The sequence below is a fragment of the Tupaia chinensis genome, unplaced genomic scaffold (assembly GCF_000334495.1).
Source record: "Tupaia chinensis unplaced genomic scaffold, TupChi_1.0 Scaffold000387_1, whole genome shotgun sequence".
In the NCBI taxonomy this organism is placed as follows: domain Eukaryota; kingdom Metazoa; phylum Chordata; class Mammalia; order Scandentia; family Tupaiidae; genus Tupaia; species Tupaia belangeri.
Genome location: NW_006159889.1, coordinates 649,111 through 655,576, shown reverse-complemented (window position 1 = coordinate 655,576; position 6,466 = coordinate 649,111). Strand labels below are relative to the sequence as shown.

The window sequence follows — 6,466 nt, the reverse complement described above, 5'->3', positions numbered from 1 at the left end:
CTCTGCGTGCCCCCCCCCCAGAGCCCTGCTAAGCCGGCGGCGGCAGGAGGCGGGCGGCCTCTGGGCCAGCAAGCTGAAGCTGAAGAGAAGGAATAAGAATTTGCAACTATAAGCAACAGAAAGAACCTTTAACTGCCTTAAACCAACTGAGAAATACACTATAGAGAAGGATTTTATCTACCTATGGACAGTGAGAAGATGATGGATACCAGCCCTGCATTACCTCAGGCAAGAACAGGAACTACCCTGCCATTCTTAGGGAAGCCAGACACCCGAGGATAAGTCACGCTGCAGACCTCCACAACACCACTCCTGCTAACCACAAGATGGCCGCTGTGCCACATCAACTGATGGTCAACTCTGCTTACCAGAACTGCTTTCCTGAAACTGTATTCCATGGAGACTCACCTACAGTTGCGGAACTGCACGAGACCCACACTTGATCCAACCTTGAATGGAATCTATTTTCCCTATTGTTAAAAACTTTGGACTCGTGACCCCTCTCCCTCTACTCGCAGGTATCGCATTTTCAATGACCCCTCTGGAGGATAGCTGTCTATAGCAGAGATAGAGTAATTGGGAGAGGGGGAAAGGGCTGAGGGTCAAACATAGGATAAAAAACATATTTATATGTATGAAAGTAGAAATGGAACAGTATTGGTGACGACATGCTTGATTAAGACACTATGTAGTTTATCCTAGATGGGAAACTACACTTGGTGTGTTGTGATGATACTCAGGGAATGAGTGTTAGGCAATATAATTTAATATAAAAAAAGTAATAAGCAGGAGGAAAAAAAAATGCACATTTGATGACTGAAGAGAGTTGTATGGACACAACTGGGGTCTACTTTATAATATGTTCATTCTACTCCCTGGGGTTTATGCCTAGGATCAGATTTGGATACATGTGTAAGGATATGTCAGCTGTGCTAGCTAGTGGATATACTTAGACTAATTGAGTTCATTGGTAGAACAATTGAATGGGGGGGGGCGGAAGCCATTGAGGGCAATCATGAATGTCAGGGACAATGGAGGAGGAAGATGGGACATGGCAGAGGGTGGGGATGGGGAACCTAGGATGGCAAAACAAAAGGCAAGGTATGCAGGACACAAAAATTGGGAAATCATTTGCTGAGAACATATATGTTGATGTGCTTGATTGAGCCAATGCACAGTGTATTTTGGATGGAAAATTCATATGTGTGTTGTGATGAGAAAAAAAAATTTATAATAAAACTTGAAGCCAGGAAAAAGGTTAGGATTCAGTCAGGATTCAAATAGGAGGTAGACGAACCTATCAACACCTCAAGAGAAGACAAAAATCCTTAAATATGGAAACCAAAGCATCAAAGGAAATCAGTAATGTTTTAGTCTAAAGTAAAAAATATATATATATATTTCACTAGTTCAGACTAATGTAATTAATCTCTCTTCTATTGAATTTGCAGTGTTACTGTGGTCTAATCTTTTCATTTAAACTCTGGAAGTTAACATTCATCTCTGGACTTGCCCCTACCATTAGGCTGGCCGTTCTCTTGGTTGTTTTTGTACTCTTGTATCTATGTGTCCAACTTTAATTATCCTGGTATACCACTCCCTACAGCACTTCTTGGAGAGCTGGTCTGGTGTTGGGTAAATTCTTTCAGGTTTTCTTTCTCTGAGAATGTTTTTGTCTTTTTTTTTTTTTCCCCCCCCACATATGAAGGATAATTTTGCTGGGTATAGTATTCTTGGTTGAAATTGTTTTCCACTTAACACTTTGAATATATTTTCCCACTCTTTTCTTGCTTGCATTGTTTCTTTCTCTTTTTTTTTTGGAGAGGTTTTTGCTATAGGGCACGTGTACTCGCCAGACAGAGAGAGAGAGGCAGAGAGACAGAAAGCGAGAAATCATCCCCCAGGTGGGATGGCCACACTGCAATCCCTTCTCCTCCATTCTCCTCTTGGGATCTTGGGCACACACGCACACGCACCCAGCGTGAGTTTTAAGTCACCAGATCTGGGACACGAACTGTGGTTGACTATGTGGGAGTCCAACGGCATAGCCATTACACTAACTGCTGGTCCCTTGCTTGCATTGTTTCTGATGAGAGGTTTGACATTAGCCTAATGAGAATATCCTTTGAAAGTAACTTGATTTTTCTCTCTTGCCAATTTTAGTATCTTGTCTCTGTCTGTGGTTTTGGTCAATCTGGCTATGATGTGCCTTGGAGAAGATCTTCTTGGGTTGATTCTATGTGAGGTCCTTTGTATTTCTTGGGTCTAGATATTTGAGTGCCTCTCTAGGTTTGGAAAATTTTCTTCCAAAATTTCATAGAATAGATTATCAATACCCATAGAATTGATTATCAATAGATTATCAATATTTAAAATTCTTTATCTGGCATTTCCATCAGTTCCCTGGGGAGGAAGAGGAGTTACTGTTTTCTATTAGAGGAGAGATATTTTCTTAGTTTCTCATATTTCTTGTACCTCTGTGGTAGCTTCTGGTCATCTGATGGGTTATGTGTTGTTTCCCTAGTTTTGGAGTTAAATCTGAGCATTTAGAGGAATGCAGGAGGAGGTAACCAGTAGTCTCTAAAAAGAACCATTTTTTCTCCATTTGGACAGTTGATTCAATGAAAATAAATGGGGCCACTCAGAACTCAAATATAGATGGCTACTGATTGGCTTGTCAAATGAGGGCAAGGAGAAGACAAAAGAGAGGCAGAAAGCAAAGAAGTTTTAAAATAAAATAAAAATAGAGAAAGAGATGGAGAGAGACAGAGAGAATAAGTAGGGTGCTCTAACATGTCTCCTGGCTAGATCTGAGGGTCAGGAGGTTGAAGTCTGTCAGAGGGTCTTCAGTGGTAATGATCCGTGAATGGGGCCACTCAGAACTCAAATATAAATGGCTGCTGATTGGCTTGTTTTATGAGGGCAGGGAGAAAGATAGAATTATAAGACAAAAGAGTGGCAGAGAGCAAAGTTTAAAAATAAAAAATATATATATAAAAAATATATATATAGAGAGAGAGAGATGGAGAGAGACAGAGAGAATAAATCGTGTGCTCTAACCTGGCTCCTACCTAGATCTGGGGGAACAGGAAGGTGAAGTAAGGGCAAAGGGTCTTTGGTGATCATAATTCCTGAATGGGACTGCTCAAAACTCAAATATACATGGCTGCTAATTGGCCTGTCCTATGGGAGCTGGGGAAAAGGCAGGAATTAGCAAGACAAAAAAGCAGTAGAGAACAAAGAAGTTTAAAAATTAATTAAAAAAAATTAAGAATATATGTATAGAGATGGAGAGAGACAGAATAACCTGGTTCCTAGCTAGATCTGGGTGTCAGAAGGGTAAAGCCTGAGCAGAGAGTCTACAGTGATCATGTCCCTGAATGGGGCTGCTCAGAACTCAAACATAAATGGCTGTTGATTGGCTTGTCCTAGCTTCTAGTTGTATCTGGGTGGGGGGGGCCACAAGTGTGAAGTCTGAGAAGAGGCTCTTTGGTGGTCATAATTACTGAATGGGGCCGCTCAGAACTCAAATATAGATGGCTGCTTATTTGCTTGTCCTGTCTCCTAGCTAGATCTAGGGGATAGGCGGGTGAAGTCTGGGCAGAGGGTCTTCCATGGTTATAATCTCTAAATGGGACTGCTCAAAACCCAAATATAGGTGACTGATGATTGGCTTGTCCTGGCTCCTAGCTTGATCTGCGGTGCAGGAGGGTGAAGTCTGGGCAGATGGTCATAATACCTGAATGGGGCCCCTCTGATCACACATATACTTCCCACTGAAGAACTTCCTATAACATTTCTAGTGCAATTCTGCTAGAGATAAATGTCAGCTGTTTCTTTTTTCTGTTGTTTACCTTTATTTTTAAAAGAAATTTTTGTTATGTATAGAATTCTGGACTACCAGGTTTTTGTGTTGTGGGATTTTTTTTTTCTCATTTACAGCACTTTGAAGATGAAGCGCCATTGTCTTCACATTTGTTTGCATAGTTATGATGATTTGTCTGCTGTTATTCTTTGTTACTCTGTAAATTATTTTCCTTTTCCCTTTGACCACCTTCAGATTACTTCTTTACCTGAGGTGTTTTACATTTTTAATATAATGTGCTAAGGTATGTTTATTTAAAAGCATATTTAAGATTCTTGATAGGTAAAGTCAAATCATCTTGCAAAAAAATCAGTTTATATTCCTACTAGCAAACTTTTGATATGAAAGTCCATGTTTCATTCTACGTTCATTCTATTGTTTAAAAATGCTTTAGCAGGGTAAACAGTTGGCATGGTGGTTAAGGCGCTGGGCTCCCACATGGCCAACTGCGGTTCGAGTCCCTGACCTGGTGGCTTGCATTCTCACTTACCCATTCTCTCTATCTCTCTCTGATCTAATTTTAAAAATAATAACAAATGGAATTAAATAAATAAATATTTTAAAAAATGCTTTAACAGCTTCAAAGGTGAAAAAGTGACATTTCATTGATATTATAATTTGCATTTCTTAAGTACTATTGTAGAATTTACCCATTTTTTTAATTGCTAGAGGGTATTGTGCTTGCCAGAGAGATAGAAAGGGAGAGAAAAGGGAAGAATTAAAAAATACTCCCCTTCTCTCTGGGTTGTGGCTATACCATAATCTCTCCCATAACTCCATCCTATCAAGATTTTAGACAAGCACACATATGTGCCTGGCATGTTTTTCAAGCTGCTGGGGCTAAGATTTGAACTGTGGTGGGACCAGCAGTTAGTGTAATGGCTATGTTACTGGACTCCTATGTAGTCAACTGCAGTTCGAGTCCCGGACCCAGTGGCTTAAAACTCACACCGGGTGCATGTGCATGTGTGTACCCAAGATCCCGAGAGGAGAATGGAGGAGAAGGGATTGCGGCATGGCCTTCCCCTCCCGGGGGTGGGGGGTGATTTCTCGCTTCCTGTCTCTCTGTTTGTCTCTGTCTGGCGAGCTCACACGCCCTATAGCAAAAACCTCTCCCCCCAAAAAAAGTTGAACTGTGGTTAGCCATGTGGGTTCTGACTTCTTTAACCACAAGGCTTCAGATGTGGGCCTCCCATATTATTATCAATGATTTGGATTACTTTTTTTTAATAAACTGTTGTTTATTTTCATGATCAACCTTATTTCCACTTTGTATAAAAGTCCGTGAAGAGCAGACTCAAGACCACTTGGTGGTTTTTCCCACTCATTCAGTGGCCTGAGCAATGGGGGCTGCAGACAAGTCTTCGGTGGCAGGTGAGCACTCCAGTCTTCAGTAGGGACCTGCTGGATGGGCGCAGAGGGCACCTGCACACCTTCAGACCAGTCTGCAACCTCAGGCTGAGTAGCAGTAATCTCAGGAGTAGGAGCATTCCATTCACCTTGAAATTCCTCCTTGGTCACAGACGTTTCAGCTGCAGCCTGCTCCTCATTTTCAATCTCTTCAGAATCTCTGTAGAAGTAGAGATAAGGCATGACCTTCCACGGGTGTTCACAGGAAATGGTGCCATGCATGCGCAGCACTTCCCTGGCCAGCATCCACCACATCAGAACCACCGAATGAGCTCCCTTGTTGTCGCATGGGATGGCAATGTCCACATAGCGCAGAGGAGAATCTGTGTTGCACAGGGCAATGGTAGATAGATTAACATAAGATGTGATGCCTCTGTGAGAGGCTGGTGGTTGGCCCTGGGATCAGTGACCACCAGAAGATGTGGATCCTGGAAGACTTCCTGGATCTGGTTAGTGAAGTTTCCAGGAGTGAAGTGACTAGCAGTAGGAGTGGCTCCAGTGGCAGCCGCAAACTTCAACACCACCCTCTGTCCAGTATTCCTGGAAGATATGACATGATGTCAGTAGGGTTTTCAATGGCAACAATGGCACGAGCTGCCAGCAGAAGCTTCTTCCAGGTCTTCTTCAGATTTATTAGGTAGATGCCATCACTTTTCCTTTTGTAGATGTACTGCTCCATTTGGAAGTCAAGGTTGGTGCCACCTAAGTGGGTTCCTGCGACAAGGAATTTGAGGACAACTCCTCCTTCATCTGCAGGACATCAAGGGTGCTGGACATCATGAAAGTTTCCCTTTAAGTTATGACGGGAACCCAGAACAACGCCATATGGACCCTTGGGTGGATAGCATGGAAAGGCTGATTTGGATTACTTTTTTAATGAATTGTTTGTATCTGTTGCCAATTTTCTGGAGTGTTTGTATTTTTTAAACACTTTTTAAAACCTCTCCCAATGTTAATTATATTAACCATGTATCGATAAGTGTATTGCAATTTTATGGCCTGTCTTGTCCTTTTAATTTAGTCTTATTATTTATATGACACTTTGGCTTCTAAGTAGTGGGTAAGATAATACCCTTGAGAACATCGGGAACCTACATCTTTGGCATGAATGCTGGCCTCTCACTGGGGGCACAGGTATATGTGCTGAATTTTTCCATCCAGGGGCCAGACAGTGGCACAGAAATAAAATAT

The 6,466-nt window shown here is 41.9% G+C and overlaps 1 pseudogene; it reads right to left on the bottom strand.

Annotated features, from left to right (window-relative positions):
* Positions 1 to 5,162: 5,162 nt before the first annotated feature.
* On the bottom strand, positions 5,163 to 6,071 carry LOC106735431 (40S ribosomal protein SA-like; annotated as a pseudogene).
* Between the last annotated feature and the right edge of the window lie 395 nt (positions 6,072 to 6,466).